The following is a 21142-nucleotide window of genomic DNA, read 5'->3' on the forward strand; positions in this document are numbered from 1 at the left end:
GGCACCCAACAGGCGTTTCAAGAAGAGGGAGGGATAGATGGGGATTTGGGACTAAAACAAGGCCCTTTCCATATTCTACCTGCTTTAGTGTAGGTCTGAATTATGTTTAGCCTAGGATTACATTCCAAGGATATCTGCAGGGGCAAGTTGCTCTGATCCAGTCAAAGGGAATTCTTGGATCTGAGAGTGATTAACCAGGAGTGAATTAATATTTACTGAGTTCCTAGGGCACATCAGCCAGTTTAGCAGGTCTTTTATGTATGTTTTATTTCATACTCACAACTATTCTCTGATATAGATAGGATTATTTCTCCCGTTTATGACCTTAAGAAAAATAAGGCCAGAGAGGTTCAGTAAATTCCTTGTATCCACTCAGTTATTAAACAGCAGAGGAAGGACTTGCAACCAGGTCTAGGTGATTCTAGAGCACTTCTGCTCCTTCTAAATCACCAACCTATCTCTCCTATAGACTCTTCATGAAGTCACCCTTATCAATGTTCATGGCCACTGTTCAACTTCCTTGTATATCATCATCCCTTTCTACATCCAATAGATTATTTCATTTCATGAATAGAAAAGGCAGCAAGTGTTTACAACACTCAAGTCTATGTATTTGAAATAATGATTATTGAAATGTCTGAAAAAAGCAGGACTACCCTGAGAATAAGCGCAATCACTCCCTGTGAGACAGGGAGTTGGTCATCACCTAACTACCCAGAATTAATGCAACTTGGCTCTGATGGAAGCCACAACCACTTATGGCTGGCATGATGCCTTTCGTCTGGTTCTCTGATCTGTCTGAAAGATAACTTTGATTTCTGGAAAGTCTATTTCCTGTCCTCACTTGCTGCAGCAGGAAGTTGGTAGAAACTGTTTACAGCCAGGACTTGCAGGGTGCAGCTCTCAAAACCTGGTTCATCTATAAGTAAATAGTAAGTAAAATAAGGATAAAATGATGACATTCTTCAAGAAACAGCTTTAGGTCCTTGAAAATGATTATTTCTGTTTGCCTGCAACTGCAAAACTGAGTTTCAGGCAATAGCTTTTCTTTTATATAGTAAATGATAAATGACCATTTAAACATTGACTCATCCACCAACCAAGATATAAAAAAACATAAAAACTTACTGTGCTAAAAGGGAATGTGAAGACTGAAGTCACCTGATTTTTCAACCCAGTGATTACACCATGGGGACATTCATTTGTCTTTACTTCAACTCTGGAATTGCATAAAATACATTCTGCCAGCCAAGAAAATCAAGCCCTTTAGCTCCTACACATTATATATTTTTTCCTGACCCTGTATATATGTTTTTCATCCAAGTTAGTATATCCTCTTAGACTTTGAAAACTGTGATGTAGAGTCAACTATCCATTCTAGCACCCAAGAAAAGTGGGAATATCCTTCTTTGAATACTTGCTTTGCCAAAAGAGCATGCAAAAATGTTATTCACTTGTAAGGGTCAGAGCCTGGGCTGGGAAATTGCAGTCCATACTGAGATCAAATCAGAAGAACCAAAGCAAAGAAAAAAAGAGATACAATTTCAGCAAGGGAAATTTTTTTCTGTAAGCACTTATTATTTTTACTCTTTTCAAAAAATAATATCACAAAAATAAATATCTTCACAAAAATAAATATCCCATGTTCACTTTCCACATAACCTCAACAACACTAGTAATATAATGTCTTACAGTTAAAATGTTTAAATGAGAGAAAAGGAAAGAGAGTAGAAACAGGAGAAGGAGAGAATGTAAATAATTTTTCTGGCATCAAGGGAAGAGGGGAGCCTGACCTTGAAATTTTCAGTAAGTACTTGTCTGGCAGATCACAAAATTCTCTAAATTCAACCAATTCAATATCTTCCTTTCTTAGGTACAAGTGCTATGGGATAAACATTTTGGCTTTAGATAATTGTTATTATCCTCTCCCACTCCCCTGCCCTGCTAGTCACAGCAGGATACATTATTGGCAAACCTATTATTTTCCACCATTAGTGTATCTATGGTTTTTAAATGGATTTCCAAAGCATGAAGTAAGTGATATTGAGGAATTAATGCCAATTTTTACTTACTGTTGACAGCATTTCTTAAATAAGAATGCAAAAATATTGTCATGTCAAATATTAGATGGTGGAGCTAACCTCCACCCTCACCCCTAAAGTAAAACTACTTATCTTCCCCTTTAGAAGCATCCTTAACTTTAATTGAACAACATTTTTATATATCTATTTGCATATAAACAGATTGAAATGCATATTAGCTTCCTATTGTTGCTATAACAAACTGCCACAGATTTAGTGCCTTAAGCAACATAACTTCATTACCTGACAGTTCTGTAGAAGTCTCATGAGGCTAAAATCAAGGTGTCAGCCTCTTCCTGACAGTTACAGAGAAGAATCTGTTTTCTTGCCTTTTTCTGTTTCCAGATGCTGCTTACTTTCCTCGGTTTGTGGCCCCCTTTCTCCATCTTTAAAGCCAGCAATGACTAGTTGAGACCTCAAATTGTATCATTTTTGACCTTCTGCCTTCCTCTTTCCTTTTTAAAGACCTTATTGATTACCTTGGGCTTGACCAGATTGTCCAGGATAATCTCTCTAATTTAAAGTCGATTGATTAGCAGCAACCTTAATTCTATCTACAACCTGATTCTACTTTGCCATGTACAGTAACATATTTACAGGTTCTGGGGATAAGGACATGGACTTCTTTGGGCATCTTGCTTGCAAAAAAATTTATACATATATATAAACTTATATATGTATATCTTATATATATATGAGATAAATACTGAACTCTAAATAGACATTTTTATTTTTTAACTTGGTGTTTTAATTGTTTTATTTTATGTTTTTTTCCTTTATTTTTTTGACGTATAGTTGATTTACAATGTTGTGTTAATTTCTACTTTACAGCAAAGTGATTCAGTTATACATATATATATATATATATATATATATATATATATATATATATATACATTCTTTTTCATATTCTTTTCTATTATGGTTTACCACAGGATATTGAATATACTTCCCTGTGCTATACAGTAGGACCTTGTTGTTTATCCATTCTATATATAATAGTTTGCATCTGCTAATCCCAAACTCCCAATCCATCCCTCCACCAGCCCCATTCCCCCTTGGCAACCGCAAGTCTGTTCTTAAATAGATATTTTTAAGTTGTGTTACTTTTAAAAAAATATGCTTCTAAATTTTAAAATAAAATGTTATAAAAATACTAGATGTTTGAAGTTATGTTTTTAGAACAAGCTTCAAGTTTAGAAAGGTTTGACTTTCTTTTAGAAATATGCAAAAAAAAAAAAACAAACCCTTTCTCCTTCTCCTTTTGTCTATCTCTTGGTGTTTTCTGCTTTTGGTATAAGTTTTGCATCATCAAGGTATATAATACTTAAACTCAGTTCCCAAAACTGAATTTCACAATTGGTTATCTGAGGTTTATATTCAAATATAGTCAACAGTCACTATCAATCATTTCTCCATTCCTGACTTATTTATTTTAATTCTTCTCTCTGTTGCCTGGTATTCACCTTCATATAGTTCTTAATTTCAAGATAGGTTCACAGATGTTGTACTTCCCTAGACCTTCCATGCTTAAGAATATGTGGTTTTGGTTTTGATACCTGGATGATAAACATCTTGAGTCACACTTCCTTAACAGTAGGACTTTGCAGGAATTTTTCTATGGTCTTCTGGAACTAAACGTTGCTTGGAGAAGTCAGAGGCCAGCATGATTTTTTTATATGACAGTATACTTGTTTTGTTTTGTTTTTTTTTGCCTCAATGAATAAACATTTTTTTAATTACTTGAAATTTAATATTTTAACCAGGCTAAATTTTATCAATTTTTTTTTTTCTGGAACGTAATATCTTTAAATGTACTTAATCAGTTTTTCCCTTAATTTCAGAGAAAATTTCTACTATTACATGGTGGAATTGTATGTTCCTTTTATAGACTTTCAATGCTAGGATGCACATTATAAATTGCATTAAATCATCTTAATCTTCATTCCTTTGTAATATCTTATTTCTAATTACTTTTCTTTCTTTGTCTTTTCCCTCTGCACTTATTGTGAATGTCTTAAGACTCCTCTATGTCAGTACTTGTAGAACAACTGTGTTTACAGGTCTGCAGGATGGGTTTCTGGAAATAGAGAGGTTAAATTGTGGCAACCTAACTAAGGGAGTCATGGCATAGTACCTGTGAAGCTGTGTTCCCATATCAACATTGACAATCCAAGCTATGTTTAGTTCTTTATAGCTTATAGAGCAATTTCATGTATATCATCTAATATTCACACAGTTCTGACACAGACAGGGAAATATTATTCCCACTTTTCAGATGTGTGTAAGCAGTCAACTAAATCACTTGCCTATAATGAGAATATTAGATAATGTTAATATAAAACCCATTGCTGTTTAGCTGACTCAGTCTTTTTCTTCCTTGCCTATCTCCACTACAAAGGAAAATACTCATTTTCCCAGCTATCCTTGCAGCTGGAGGTGGCCATGTGACATATTTCTGACTGATGAGATGGAAGAAATTCTGCTGCAGGGGTGGATTGGGGGAAAGCTTTTGCTTTTCTGATAAAGCAGTGGGCAGTGCTGATATCTGTCTCCCCCATTCCATCTTAGCTTGATGTGAACACAGTGCCAAGATTCGGGGCAGTCATTGTGGACCCATGAGGAAAAGGCCAGGAGCAATTCAGTTGACATCAGCTTCAACAAGGTTGAGTCATGGAACCAATGTCATCAGCTCCCTGCCTATCTCTAAACCCCTTATTACGGGAGAAAAATAAGTCTCTCTTTGTCTAACCCATATTAGTAATATTTTATATTACTTGTGGCCAAAGCATTCCTAATACTATCAACTGATAATGTTGTAAATGCAAGATGATTTAAGCTCAGTATCATGTATAAATGTATCTTAAATTTGAATAATAAAGAAATAGTTTAAAAGTTATAATCATTTTTTTCCCTGTTATTAACAAGATTAAGTTACCTCCCATAAGGGACAGAGACCTCACCTGGGAAGAAGAATTTTAGCATTTTAACTCATTGGGCAAGCATTCAAAATAAATTTTTCCAGGAAGGAAAGTTAATTTATGCCAGTTGAACAGAAAATAATATTAGTTTAATTCATTGTGTTTCCAAGTAAACCAGAAGAATATGAATGACTAAAAATTCTCTGTGTATGAATCTAAATATGTTTCCTGATTTGCAAGACTATGCTAGACACTGAATGATTATTTTCATTTACATAGTATAAGCAATTCACTTTCTCATACATCTTAAAAGTCTACCTACACAAGAGATAAGAATTATGTTTTTTTATATTAAAATTGATATAATTTCATGAATCATTTTCATTGACTGATGATTTATAAACTATTCCCCTTCTGGAAAACTTCATTATTTTTTGAAGCCTCTACTAGTTTCCAAAAAAAAAATCCCAATTCAATAAGTATCCTACCATGTTGTGACAATTTACAAGTTATGGGTGATCTGGGCAAATCTCTTAATTGGTTTTGAATTGTGCAGTTTGTCTCAGGATTATAGAAACATTAAATAATTCAGAGTCTAAATGAAACCTTATAATGGAGCACACCAAAGTTGTTTAGGCAAGTTCTTTTTTTTTTTTTTTTTTTTTTGATAATCAGATAATTACACATAACTAGTCATCATTACTTTAAACAAATTATGTTCTGTTGAAGCATGAAAGAGGTTTCTTGGCACTAGTTTAACTAATCCTATTGATAATAGGTGCCTGTTGGCAAAACCTGTTTATTGGTTATACAGCATGTGTAGTTACTGCTCTGTAGTGAGTCCCTCTTAATTATATCATTTTTCAAATAAATATTTGTATCTTTTATTTTGAAAAATCACAGGTTCAGTCAGCTTGGCAAATGTGTGTATATTTTGAATACGGAATGCTTTGTCTTTGATTCATTGTAGATTATCTGTAATAATACACTGCTTCATGAGACAGCACTAGTGAAGAAAAACAGGCAAGCAGTTATTTGCTGTGCATTTGAGTACTTAAACGGTCACTCTGCTTTCAGACATTCTTGCCTGACTAATTCACTGGAGTCAAATGGTTTAGAGGGCTGTGTCATGCCAATCAAGAGCATTAGCATCGTTTGCGCAGTGGAAAAGCTTGTGTTCCGAGGAGGAGGGAACCTTTGGCTCTGTCTACAATGATTAAGTAAAATGGAAAACTAAGGCATTTATTCAACTAATTCTGGCGAAAAGAAAAAAAATGTGGGGTCAATTATTCAAGTAGTTGTAAATGGTAACAGAGTTCAGTAGATAAGTACCGCACACTGTCTTCCCATTTTCTACAACTGGAATGTTTTTCAGTTTCTGTAGAATGAGGGGCACACTAGGAATACCATCATGCAACATCACTTAGGGGGTGGTCAGAGAAAAAGGGACAGCAAATTTTTCCATCTCTCATTGCTTTACAGGCTTAGCAGGTCTAGGTAGGATGATGATAAACCATTTCCACATAGTTGAATATACACCTAAAAGATCAGCAGCCTTTGGCCACTTAACTTTTTTTTTTTTTAACGTCCTTATTGGAGTATAATTGCTTTACAGCGGTGTGTTAGTTTCTGCTGTATAACAAAGTGAATCAGCTGTACATATACATACATCCCCATATCCCCTCCCTCTTGCATCTCCCTCCCATCCTCCCTATCCCACCCTTCTAAGTGGTCACAAAGCACCGAGCTGATCTCCCTGTGCTATGTGGCTGCTTCCCGCTAGCTATCTATCTTACATTTGGTAGTGTATATATGTCCATGACACTCTCTCACTTCGTCCCAGCTTACCCTTCCCCCTCCCCGTGTCCTCAAGTCCATTCTCTATGTCTGCATCTTTATTCCTGTCATGCCCCTAGGTTTTTCAGAGCCATTTTGTTTTTCTTTTAGATTCCATATATATGTGTTAGCATACGGTATTTGTTTTTCTCTTTCTGACTTACTTCACTCTGTATGACAGACTCTAGGTCCATCCACCTCACTACAAATAACTCAATTTTGGGTTTTTTTGGCTGAGTAATATTCCATTGTATATATGTGCCACATCTTCTTTATCCATTCATCTGTTGATGGACACATAGGTTGCTTCCATGTCCTGGCTATTGTATCTAAATAGAGCTGCAGTGAATATTGTGGTACATGACTCTGTTTGAATTACGGTCTTCTCAGGGTATATGCACAGTAGTGGGATTGCTGGGTCGTATGGTAGTTCTATTTTTAGTTTTTTAAGGAACCTCCATACTGTTCTCCATAGTGGCTGTATCAATTTACATTCCCACCAACAGTGCAAGAGGGTTCCCTTTTCTCCACACCCTCTCCAGCATTTATTGTTTCTAGATTTTTTGATGATGGCCATTCTGACCGGTATGAGGTGATACTTCATTGTAGTTTTGATTTGCTGATTTGCATTTCTCTAATGATTAGTGATGTTGAGCATCCTTTCCTGTGTTTGTTGGCAATCTGTATATCTTCTTTGGAGAAATGTCTATTTAGGTCTTCTGGCCATTTTTGGATTGGGTTGTTTGTTTTTTTGATATTGAGCTGCATGAGCTGCTTGTAAATTTTAGAGATTAATCCTTTGTCAGTTGCTTCATTTGCAAATATTTTCTCCCATTCTGAGGGTTGTCTTTTTGTCTTGTTTATGTTTTCCTTTGCTATGCAAAAGCTTTTAAGTTTCATTAGGTCCCATTTGTATATTTTTGTTTTTATTTCCATTACTCTAGGAGGTGGGTCAAAAGGATCTTTCTGTGATTTATGTCATAGAGTGTTCTGCCTATGTTTTCCTCTAAGAGTTTTATAGTGTCTGGCCTTACATGTAGGTCTTTAAACCACTTTGAGTTTATTTTTGTGTATGGTGTTAGGGAGTGTTCTAATTTCATTCCTTTACATGTAGCTGTCCAGTTTTCCAGCACCACTTATTGAAGAGGCTGTCTTTTCTCCATTGTATATTCTTTCCTCCTTTATCAAAAATAAGGTGACCATAGGTGTGTGGGTTTATCTCTGGGATTTCTTTCCTGTTCCATTGATCTATATTTCTATTTTTGTGCCAGTACCATATTGATTACTATAGCTTTGTAGTATAGTCTGAAGTCAGGGAGCCTGATTCCTCCAGCTCCGTTTTTCTTTCTCAAGATTTCTTTGGCTATTCGGGGTCTTTTGTGTTTCCATACAAATTGTGAAATTTTTTGTTCTAGTTCTGTGAAAAATGCCAGTGGTAGTTTGATACGGATTTCATTGAATCTGTAGATTGCTTTGGGTAGTAGAGTCATTTTCACAATGTTGATTCTTCCAATCCAAGAATATGGTATATCTCTCCATCTGTTTGTACCATTTTTAATTTCTTTCATCAGTGTCTTATAGTTTTCTGCATACAGGTCTTTTGTCTCCTTAGGTAGGTTTATCCCTAGGTATTTTATTCTTTTTATTGCAATGGTAAATGGGAGTGATTCCTTAATTTCTCTTTCAGATTTTTCATCATTAGTGTATAGGAATGCAATAGATTTCTGTGCATTAATTTTGTATCCTGCTACTTTACCAAATTCATTGATTAGCTCTAGTAGTTTTCTGGTAGCATCTTTAGGATTCTCTATGTATAGTATCATGTCATCTGCAAACAGTGACAGAATTACTTCTTCTTTTCTGAGTTGGATTCCTTTTATTTCTCTTTCTTCTCTGATTGCTGTGGCTAAAACTTCCAAAACTCTGTTGAATAATAGTGGTGAGAGTGGACAACCTTGCCTTGTTCCTGATCTTAGAGGAAATGGTTTCAGTTTTTCACCATTGAGAACGATGTTGGCTGTGGGTTTGCCACATATGGCCTTTATTATGTTGAGGTAAGTTCCCTCTATGCCTACTTTCTGGAGGGTTTTTATCATAAATGGGTGTTGAATTTTGTTGAAAGCTTTTTCTGCATCTATTGAGATGATCATATGGTTTACTTCTGAAGAATGACACTCAGGGATTATAAGCTAATTATTGTGACTTGCCATGCTAAGTTATTAGACACCTTTTTTTTTGAGTGTTAGGAAGTCTGTACCCTTCAGCTTAAAACATTGCAATATTTACATACTTCCAAAAGTTTAAAAAAGTTATGCTACAAGGAAAAATGGGTCAAATTTTTCTTATTATCTTCTAAATTTTATAAAGCACTCTTATTGGATAACTGCTTTTACACCCAGAATCAGTTACCAAAGTCTGTCCTTTCCCTGCTAATTTCAATGCTAACTCTGTTATAAATGAAGTTTGCTTACAAAGGTAGGCCTTATTTTTGTGGGCTTCCTGTATAGGTGAATTTTCTCTTCTGTTCCATTAATCTATTTGTCTAACCCTATGGCAATGTCACCTAGTTTAGTTTCTATAGCTTTATTAATTATTAAATTTTTGATATCTGAAAAGGGAAGTCTCCTCACTTTGAGTTTGTTTTTTTTTAATTCAGGAGTACCTGTTATTTTAGAATTAGCTTACAGGTTAAAAATTTATAGGAATTTTAAATAGCAAAAATTGACTCTTGTTATTAACAGGTATCTATTATTTTGTTATAAATCACCCTAAACTTAGTGACATAAAAGAATAATCATTTTGGTTTTCATGTATCACAGTTCTGGGGTTCAGCTGGGATCAGCTGGGCAGTTATTTCTTGGGATCTGTCATGTGGTTTCAGTCTGATGATGATGGAGGCTGGACACATCTTACAGCCAGTCATTCACATGTCTGGAAGTTGAAGGTGGATGTCAGCTGGGACCTCAGCTGGGATATTGGCTGGAACTACTCCACACCTCTTCTCCCTGTTGTTTCTCTACTTCCCCATGACACAGGGACTAGATTTCTAGAACAAGCTAGTGTCACAAGAGGTCCAGGCAGAAGTCGCATCAACATTTACAACTTAGCCTCAGTATCACATACCATCACTTCTGCCACAGCTTAACCAATTAAGGGAGATGAACATAGACTCCCGCCCTCACCTCTCTGTGGTAGAAATGTCAATAAGGCATTGTAAGGAGAATAGACGAGAAAGGAAATCTTACTGTGGCCATACTGGAAAAAAATGACCTGCCACAATTCTATAGATCAATTTAGGAAAAACTAACATCTTCAACACTATTGAATTTTCCTATCCATTAACATGGTAAAACTCTCTTTATTTAGATTTTTTTATTGTATTTAAATAAACTTTTATTTTTCCACAAATATCATATACACATTTTGTTAGAATTTTCACTAGGCACCTTATTTACCTTTTATGTCATTGTAAAGGTTATCGTTTTTAGAATATGTTTTCTAGCATTAGTTATTGGTATGTAGTAGTATTGCTCATTTTTATATGCTAATTTTGTATTTAACAAAACTGCTTTACTATCTGATTAGTTATAATAAATTACATCTATATTCTGTTGAATTTTCTACATAGACAATCTTGTCATCTCTGACTAATGATGATAGGATTTTTTTCCAATTCATTTTAACACATACTTATACAGTACTTACCACATTCCAAGCACTGTTTTAAGCACTTTTAAATAATAACTAATTTAACTTTCCTCCACCGAGGTAGGTATTATTACCTCCACTGTATAGACTAAAAAGTGAAGCATATAGAGGATAAAATACTTAGCTAATAAGTTTAGTTACTGAGCTTATTCATTACTTAGTTCATAAGCAATACAGAAATTATTTAAACCTAGGCAGTCTGATCCAAAGTCTATACTCTTAAACATTAAATCATGTGGCCTCTGTATACATTTTCTTCCTTTTTCTTCCTTTACTGTACTAGCTAAAGTTTATAATATAATGTCAAACAGAATTGGAAATAGTAGGTACCCTTTTGTTTTTTATGATCTTAAAGCCAATGTTTTCACTATTTTATAGGTAAGTACTATGTTTTGTAGATTACTGTTCATCAGATTAATGTAATTCCTTTCTATTTTTACTTTGCTAAGTTCTTTTCCTTCCTTCTCTTTTCTTTCATCATTTTTTAAAAAATAAAAACTATCAATGTATGCTTAACTTATTGAAGGATTTTGCTACATCTATTAGGATAATCATGATATTTTTGCTCATTCATCTCTTAGTTTGGTAAATTACATTATGTGATATTTCTAATGTTTAATCAATCTTCCCTCTGGAAAGAATTTCGTATTATTACACATTGCTAGATGTCAGTGTTCTAATATTTTGTTAAGGAATTTTGAATTTTAGTTAAAAAATGAAATTGACAATTTTTTGTCTCATACCTCATATCACGTTTAAGGTTGACTGAAAAAGAATTGAAATGTATTGATATTTTTCAAGTTGTCTTTTTATAAATTCCATTTGAATTTCCTAGTGATAATAGAGGTAGTTGGTATGATAGCAATTTTTAATAAACATTTATGTTTTGATACTTCCTTTATGGCAAAATGTGTTGAATTTTCACAAGTATTCTGTGTACTTGAAAATAATAGATATCATTTTGCAAAACCTACTGAAATAGTAGATTCAGACAATGGTCATCATGGATAAAACCATTAGGAGAAAGGTTGATGGAGAATGAAGCCTGGAGGAATCAGGCAGTCACCAAAGGAACCAACTGATTTTTGCATTACTAAAGGAAGGACAAACAGAATTGGTGCTATCTCATTGTAATGCAAGAATGTTAAGTAATTCCACCCTTCCCACTCCCAAATTGAGACAAAATCTATTCAAGCCTTTAGAGTTAAATTCCATTTATAGAGACTAAAGAAGAATGAGGAACAAGTTAATTAACACCACAGTGAAGCAATCAGATAAATCCAGAATGTGAGATCTTTTTAGAAATGACCCAGTTTCTTTAATCAGTCAATGGCCTAAAGAAAAACGGAGGCAGGGGGTTGGGGGGGGCGGTGGGGGGGTGGGGGGGTGTACTTCCCTGGTGGCACAGTGGTTAAGAATCTGCCTGCCAATGCAGGGAACATGGGTACAAGCCCTGGTCCCGGAAGATCCCACATGCCGCAAAGCAACTGAGCCCATGCACCACAACTACAGAGCCTGCGCTCTAGACCCCGCGAACCACAACTACTGAGCCCACATGCCACAACTACTGAAGCCCATGCTCTGCAACAAGAGAAGCCACTGCAATGAGAGGCACGCACACTGCAACAAAGAGTAGCTCCTGCTCACCACACCTAGAGAGAAAGCCCATGCGCAGCAATGAAGACCCAACACAGCCAAAAATTTGAAAAGTAAATAAATAAATAATTAATTAATTTAAAAAAAAAAAGAAAAACAGGGGGGAATAAAGGAGAACAGCTTCTTTGACCTTATTTCCAATAAACCAAGTATAAGACACATTCTTAGACAATCAGGATAATTTTAATATAGTGTGGACTGGATTTTGGATGATATCAATAAATTATTGATAATTTTATCAGAAATATTTATGTTATGATTATGTAAAAACAAGTTCATGTTTTTTAGAAATTCTTGCAGAATTATGAAGAGATGGTATAATAACACAGTTGAAATTTGCTTTAAGTTTTGAAGGAACAAAAGAAAAGAAGAATATGAAACATATTCTATATATGTTCTATATATGTTCATTAGATCAAGCTTGTATAAATTTTTTCAAATAAATATCCTGATTTATTTTTCTCAATTAATTATAGGTATAGTTAAATGTTCACTTATACTTGTATTTGTCTTAATTTTTGTTTTATATATTTTTGAGGATAAAATCTTGCTTTATATACTTTAGGTGCATAATATTTAAAAATTTTTTATTTTCCATTGTACTGAGTCATTCGTCATTACCTAGTTATCTCCTTTAATCTAAGTAATCCTTTTTAGCTCAGTGTCTACACTGTCTGATACTAATCAACTGCACTAATTTTTTTTTCTTTTCTTTTTTTTGGGGGAGGAGTATAGTATTAGTGGTATACCTTTTGCATTCTTATACATTCAACCTATTTGCATTTTAATGTACTATATATGTCTATTTGTCTTTCATTGCGTCATTTACTCCATTTAGATTTATTATAATTATTGATGGATTCAGGTTTATTTCTACCTTATTCTGAAGTACAGATTGATCACACCTTTTCTATATGTTTCTGCTGTCTTTATTTTCTTCTTTTGAATGAATTGAATATGGTCTCCGATTATATATTTTTTCTTTTTACTTAATACTCTATTTCTTTTAGTGATTACTTTAGGAATCTTAACATGCATACTAATTTATCAAATTCTAAAGCTAATCATTTTCTTTACTCTCCTTCTGAACAAATGTTAGAAAACTATAACTCTGATAACTCCTTCCCTTTTCACGCATTGTTGCTTTATGGATTTTTATGTCATCTTATTTTTTTCTTTTACAAACACAAAAGTTTAAGTATTGTTTTATATAGTCAATGTTTGTTTAGACTTCCCAACTTATTAATTACTTTTTTTGATCCTTAGTCTTCCTTGCATCTCAGACCTTTCACATGGAACTGCTCTTATTTTACACTTACTCTTGAAAAATACTTGTTGAATATAGAATTCTAGGTTCACAGTTATTTTCTTTTAGGGCACTGAAGGTATTCTATTGTTTCTGGCTTCCACTGTTACTGATAAGAAGTCAACTATTAATTTAATCACCACATTTATTTAGACAATTTATTTTTCTGTCTGATTTTGAGATCATCTCTTTGTCTTTGGTGATATCCAGCTTTAGCATTATATATTTAAATGTGGATTTTTAAATTTATCCTACTTGGGATAACTCAGTCATGTGTTCTTTTTGTTTTTGCTGTACTACATTCCAGATAATTTCTTCAGATATATTTTCCAGATTATTAACTCTCTTTTTATCTGTGTCTAATTTGATTTTAGAAGTAAGTACTGAGTTTTTAATTTCAATTATTATATTTTTATTTCATTGATCTCTTTGGTTAATTTTATACTTGCTTGGTCATTGTTTTAAATAAACTCCTCTCTCTTACTCATTTTTATCCTCTATTTTAATTTATTAAATATACTAAACCTAGTCTTTTTTGATATTTCCAATATAGGAAGATTTTGGGTAACATTCATTCTGCTCATGTTTCCTGTTGCTTTTTGTGTTTTGTAATTTTTGAAATTGAGTTCACATTCTTTGAAACTTTACTTATGCCAATTTGTTGTGGCTTGGATGGAAACAGGCTCCTTTAGATAGAATTTGCATTTACTCTGGCTAGGTGCCTGGGGACACTAGTAATTCAGCATCACTTTAATTGATGCATGGCTTGAATTTTATTTGAACATATCCAGGCACTGTGGATTCCATCTGCAAACCCAGCCAGTAAAGATTGGCTTGTGGTATGAATTCCCAAAGAACAGGTCCTTCCTTTAGTCAAGGTTCAAGATTAGCAGTTTATCTAGCTGATCCCTTGGGAAAAGGTAATATTTCTACTTACTGAGAGTGTGGCTCTTTAGGGTCCCAGCTTTATGGGGAGGGTCACCTTTAGACGCCATATTCTTCACTTGTGAGCACTGCAACCTTTGAAAATGTCAAAAGGAAACAAGTTTAACTAGGTTTGATCATTGCCCTGAGGACACAAATTATACTAACTGTTTTACTTGCCTCTTGGGTTCTTACTTTCACTTCATTTTTGACCTCTGAGAACTACTAACTTTCTTCCCATGTTACTGATATACCTAAAATATGTATTTTTATATTTAAATCAATACTTTTAGTTGTTTATGTGGGAGGATTAATCTCTGTTAAACTACTGGAAAAAACAGTTTCAAGAACTCCCACACCACCTTTGTCTGAGTGAATTACTTAAATGACTGGAAGAACTATCTTAAAAGTAGAGAATCATGTACCTGGGTTTGTGCTAACCACATTACTCACAACTGGCAAGATGCAATGCAGCTACAAGTGGTTCCAATGGTCAAAGTAAGTAAGTGTAAATACCATAACATCCTCAGAAGGCTCATATGATACCACATTAACCTAAGAGAAGACACTGCAATTCACTAGGTAGTTCTTCAGAACTTAGAATCTTAATCTAGATGGCAATAGTGGTGACTACAATAATAAAGTCGTTTGGCTAACTCAGTGAAGGCAACTGGAGATTTGGGTTTGGAGTTAAAAGTAGTTAATATGGTTCTGGATTGTCTGCCCACAGGTGTGTCTTCTAAACTCACCTCTGCCATTAATGGTTTCTGTGAAGCTAGGCAAGTGGCCTCTCTTCTCTGGGCTTTAGTTTACTTATCTGTAATGTGAAGATGCTGAAGGCATGTGAGACAAAATCTGTGGTCTCTCAACCCTCAGTTACTACTTTATATCTCCTCTAGGGTCACCATATTTCTTCTCGTAATATGCCCACTACTCCTAATGTTCGAAGGGTTTTTACTTAGTGATTCTAAAATGTTTCAAAAGATAATGAAATTAAGAATCAGCTGACTCAGATTTTACTGGAATAAAGGAAAGAAGAAACCCAGATTACCCTGCACAAGAGTTATTTATGAATACTAGGTAGCCAAAAGAGATTTAAATGTAAGATATATCATAAATCATATTTTTTATGATGAATTGTTTTCCTTTGCTCAAATTCCAGGTGATTTTCTTATTGTTGTTGTTCTAGTATATTCTGTTAGCCCATTGGCTATGTTGTGAAGCTAATGAAGCTCAGGGTTTAGGGTCCCTGATTTGTATGTGACTCTTCCAAAGATCATTTTCCTCTCATTTTAAATAACATTAATTAAACTAAATTACATTAAATAACATTCCTCTCAATTAAATAACATCAACTTTTGTACTTAATTTTTTATTTGTAATTTTATATATTTTTCAAAAGTGGGTCACCCAAATTGTATAAATTTCAGGGCCCACAAAACCTGAATCTGCCCATTTTATCCCCTTGGTTGAATAAAGAATACATATTTCCTCCTCAATTTCTTTGACTTATCACTTCCCCTAACTTTCATTAAAGAAAGAAAGAAACAGACAAACAAAGGGATTTTGATTCAGGTGTATTTATAGAGGAACATGTTTCAATATGGCTCTGACCTGTTAAAACCAGAGAATAATTTTATCATTATGCAAAAACTCTTTGATGATTCATTTCCCTCCAAAGCTCAAACTTTCTCTTTTTGTAAGCCTATGTCCTTAGAAGAAATAACTGGTCCTTATAGTGGCTGTAACATTATAAGATGTGATAGTTCTACTGAAGAAAAATACATGTAATATTTTAATTCATTTCCCAATTTTGAGTGAACATTCCTACCACCATCACTAGTATCTTATAATTTCAAAAGCATTTATGTACAGTTGCATTTGGAAAGGGATGATTTATTCAATTGCTTCATGTAGTTTGGAAACTATGATAACATGAGTAATTGTTAACTTCAAAATAGTCTATTCTGTTTGTATTGTTTTTACATTAAAATTATACTCTCTCACACACAAACATATATATATATATATATATATATATATACATATACACTGTGTACTATGGCTGGCCATTTCTAGGAATTTGGGTATTTTTGTCAAAGAAAAGAAGCCTATTTTAAGATTTTATTTTACATATTTTATTTTTATTTTGAGGGGAATCCAAATATCTACACCATGAACTTAGATTCCTATAGCTGCCAGAACTGACAGAGAATTAGCAAGGCAGAGCCAAGTTCATGCAAGACTGTCTACGGCACTCTTATAGCTAAAGACAAACCAAAATATTGACTAGTTCTTCTCAAAACAGCATGTATAAGTTGTGGCTGAAATAAGCCTGATGTAAGAAAGAATACAGATGGCAGTATAATCATAGGCTGGGTCTACACAGTGCCAAACAACCCATTCAAAAGTGAAAAACTCAGTCGATCACTTGGTAGTTTTGTCTACATGCCACCAAGCAACAGGCTTGACTGACTTCTTCCCAAAATTAACTGAGCTTCTGACTGGACTGAAGCAGATGTTTTATCACTATGTATAGTCAGTCTTAGTTATCAAATCTATAACTCAAGTAAGTTTCCTGACAAATGATGAATTTCTTTCCTACATCAAAACAACGTGAAAGTGGTAAACAAAGATCATCTGCAGTTTTTAATAATTTTACAGCCTAGATTAATGCATGTGCTCTGCACAGTTTAGAGTATGACTGACAAATAGGGTCTCTTCACTTACATGCCTATCTTTAATATTTCATTAATTTACTTGGAAGCACTGCAACTCAAATACCCATCGAATGGTAACTAAAATTCACTTTCTTCCTTTACTCAGCAATTTCCCTGGTATATACAACGTATTTGCCATGAATATATCAAAGGACTACCTCCATTTACAATGACTGCTTTTGACATCTTTTTCTAATTTTTTAAAAAAATGCCTCTTTCACTAAAAGGTAGATCACAAAATCCTTCAAGTATTTCATGATTAAAAATAAAAACAATGAAAAAAAGCCACTTTCAAAATGAATTCTGTGTGAGCAGACATCTCATGCCTTTGGTCTCTGTTGTGCCTCCCTGCATCTAGAACAGATTGGGCTTCGATATCTATTTATTAAATGAATGATTAGATGAATTGGAGCACACCATGGTGGTAGCCATTGACAACCTGTGGCCTGGTAAGAAGGAAGTGGGGGAATAAGGGCTTTAACTCATTCCCCTCCTATCCTACAAATGTATTACCCGTGCAGCTGTTGCTGAAACCCCATCGCAAACAAGAAGTTGAGGGAGTCTGTCGAGAACAGAGCTGGGTGGAGAAGAATAGGCTGTGGATCTAGAGTGAGGCAAAAATATAATATTCACTATCTGCACACTACTGTCCTAGTGTGCAATTACTGAGGATAAAGAGTTTTGCATACATTATAATTCTTACAATTTTCACACATAACACACATGAAAATTACATAATGTGTGTATATTCAGCTGTATGTATAGGTCAATAGATAGATCGATCGATAGATAGATGGATAGATGATAGATGAAAATGCTCAACACCTGAAGTCAAGATAATTGATTCCTTCCCACATCCCTTGAAGATGTTGTGTCAAATAAACTTTAAGTTTCTTTCCAACTATATTATTCATCGACATGGGCTAACGTGAATGCCTTGAGAGACCATTTACTTTTAAAAAATGAAAACTTTTATTTAATTAAAAATGTAAAACATATTTTAGAGAAGCTGGAAAATACAGAAAAGGGTAAATGAGAAGTACACAAGTGCATAAGCGATGCTTCCAGGAATTATTCTCTCCTCAGCCTCCACAAGGCACTTGTCAGGAAATAGGATGGTTTTCTGGGTCCATCTCTAATCACTTTCTTTTTTTCTGACTCTGTCCACCTTCCATCCACTATTTTTTATATGCTGCCGGTTCTCTTCTTTTCAAGCACAAAGAACAGGCAGGAGAATGAATGGGGGAAAAGCAAAGGACTCCACTCTGGGAAAGCATCTCTGGAAATGTTTACTGCATCAGTATTAATATCTTCCAAAGAAAAGAGCACTTGCCTGTCTTCTGAGACCACAGAAGCAACTGCCTTTATTCCAAGTTACCTGTGACATGCCCTAGGGTACTATCTCTACGTGCTTAATGCACAGGTCCTTTGCAGTGTTAACAGTGGGCTGATGGGGAAATTGTACTTTTATCTTTATAAATTTCTATATTTCATTATGTTTTCAGCTAAGCAATGGATGGAGTCTGACTTAGCCCAAGGACCTCTTTCCTGTTTGCGGGGATTTTTTTTTTACCTTCACTTTAAAACCAGGAAGAGAAAAACTTTCTAAACTTACTCAAAGGATATGGAAAATATGTCTTCAAAGTTCTGAATTTACCGAGCTTGACTTTTAAATAAAACCCACCCAAACAGAAGGAATTGAAAGATTTAGGGGAAAAAATCATAAAGCATTTATTTTCAGGTTGGCTAAGAAATTCTGTTTGTTTAAACAGAAGTAAACTTCTCATAGCCATTCCCTACCACCCAAACCCATAGCCCTTTCTTTCTGGAAGCATGCATGTTTGCCCTGACCATTAAAGAAGATAGATGCAAATACTTTTGCTATAAGAGGTAGGTCCTTCTTTTGTACATTATGTTAATAATATGCACAAGTCAGGGCTACCAATACAGAGAACACTCTTAGGACTGTCCTGAAATCATTCACCTGAATATCATGTTAAAACAAAAATAATGTAGGTCTAGCAGAAGAAAACATTAGGTTCTATTACCATTATCTTATTTATCTGTTTATTCAAACTCACCTCATTGAAAATTTTTTTAAAGCATTTAAAGCAATGATCCTGCAATATATCTTCTTTGCTCAAGGTGATAAGAACCGAACAGAGCTGCTTTAAAATCAAACGGGGGCAATTCTTTCTTTTATTTTTCCCAGGACATTTATGCCTCCAGAGTAAACTGTTAATAGATGTAGAATGTTTCTATTGATTAATTCAGTGTGCCAGCTATGATATGATTCACAGAAGGCAAAAGAAATGCCAATGCTTTCATGACACAAAGACACATTATCGAGAATACTGTCTTTGGCTCTCTCACAACTGGTGGGCAATTTTTACAGAAAAAAAAGAGAAGCCTTTACACCCGAAGTGGTGCTAATGCATAAACTTAGGAGAGCTGTAATTGACATATTCATAACTCTTTTTCCTGTTAATGTTAGGTTAGATATTATTTAGTAATCCTTTACTCTTTGAGAAACTGGGTGAAGATTTGTTTCAACTAAAGAATGAACTGAGGTACAAATGATTTTACGTTGGTACAAGAAAATCTCTTAGGTTGGATAAGGTATCATGAATATCTTGGCTATGCTGATACACATAAACAAATGGTAAACTGAAGTAATTAGCCTTAGAAGTCAGGAAAATAAAAAGCAAGAGGTTTTAACATCCATTACAGGAATTTTAATGGTTTGTTTGATTTTGTTGGTATACTTGTTTTGTATTTTATTGGACTCCTTTATTTGGATAATTGCCTTGATTCACCATTTTACATGCCTAGACAGATAATTAGTTAATAAGCTTATATTAAGCACCTACTCTGTGTCAGATTTGGAATGATATGAGTAAGGATCCTATTTAACTTCAAGATCTGCAAAGGTGCCAAACAACTAAATTTTAACAGGAAGACAGCAAGTATTTCTAAAAAGACTTGACAGTCATAGCACTTTCTGAAATGTTGAAAACAAAAGTCTTTTCTCATGGCACAATCAGCCTTGTTCCAAACCCAAAGTGCATTAAAAAGTGTGGGTTGAGTGGGTCAGGTTTTTATCCACCTGGAAACTTTGTGAACCATTTCAAAACAGTGAGCATGTTCCTTGATAACTGCTTTGTCCTTCTGTGTCTACAAACTTCTGATGTGGACTCCATGATAAAAGTCTCCTTCCTGGGTAGCCAGAATCTGGCAAAGGGGACCACAAGAGACTGTCTCATCTTCTGAGAGCTTGGGGACCATGTTGGCTTTTTCCAAATTCTTTTTTTTTTTTCTCAGCATCAGAGAGGAGTGAGTATCCTAGGAATAAACCCAGCTGATACAGTAGATCATGCATGACTGGGTGAGGAGAGATGCATACTTGGTCCAGGATATCATTCAACTGGCTTTTCTCCGTGCACGAGAAATTCTGTGTGACAAGCAGTAAAGGAATACCAATCTCTGGTCACTAACAATAAAAATAGTATCACATAAACAGAAGTAGCCTTTAAACCTCACGGTTTCTCTATATGTTCCTCAATTGTCACTTCTTTGGACACCATCTGTATCAAAGTACAATAAGAAAGCAATTCCAGAAGACTAACAGTTTAAAAGGAAAAAAAAAGTAAAAGAAAAAAAAAAAAAGCCAGGCCTGGAGAGGGGGCACCGCTCCACATCAGGTCACTGAGTGTATTCATTATTTGTTCCCATTACCATGTTATGTCTTAATTACTCTGGTTTGGCTTCCCACCCAGGGTCACTATGTCACAGCTGGTTTTCTGCCCATCTCTAATTAATAAAGCCTCATTTAGTAACCAAGTTTTTGAAATAAACCTCTGCTGAAGGATACAGCAGAAATAAAGAAACAAAAAGCAAACCAGAAATGATCAGAGTTGCTCTAACAGTAACCTTGTAACATAAAGAGGCCTTTGGTTCAGGCCTTCTCTGGGTTACTTCTTAACCTGGAAA

General features: G+C 34.5%; 1 long non-coding RNA gene across 16 annotated transcripts in view; it reads right to left on the minus strand.

Annotated features, from left to right (window-relative positions):
- Nucleotides 1-21142, minus strand: part of LOC309612484 — a 621998-nt gene that overhangs the window by 83823 nt on the left and 517033 nt on the right. For all 16 annotated transcript variants that reach the window (XR_014235167.1, XR_014235168.1, XR_014235169.1 and 13 more), the window contains one exon: nucleotides 14446-14528. This is a non-coding gene — a long non-coding RNA (uncharacterized lncRNA). The remainder of the gene's footprint in view (nucleotides 1-14445; nucleotides 14529-21142) is intronic.

The sequence above is a fragment of the Balaenoptera borealis genome (genome assembly GCF_965194805.1).
Source record: "Balaenoptera borealis genome assembly, chromosome: 15".
NCBI lineage: Eukaryota > Metazoa > Chordata > Mammalia > Artiodactyla > Balaenopteridae > Balaenoptera > Balaenoptera borealis.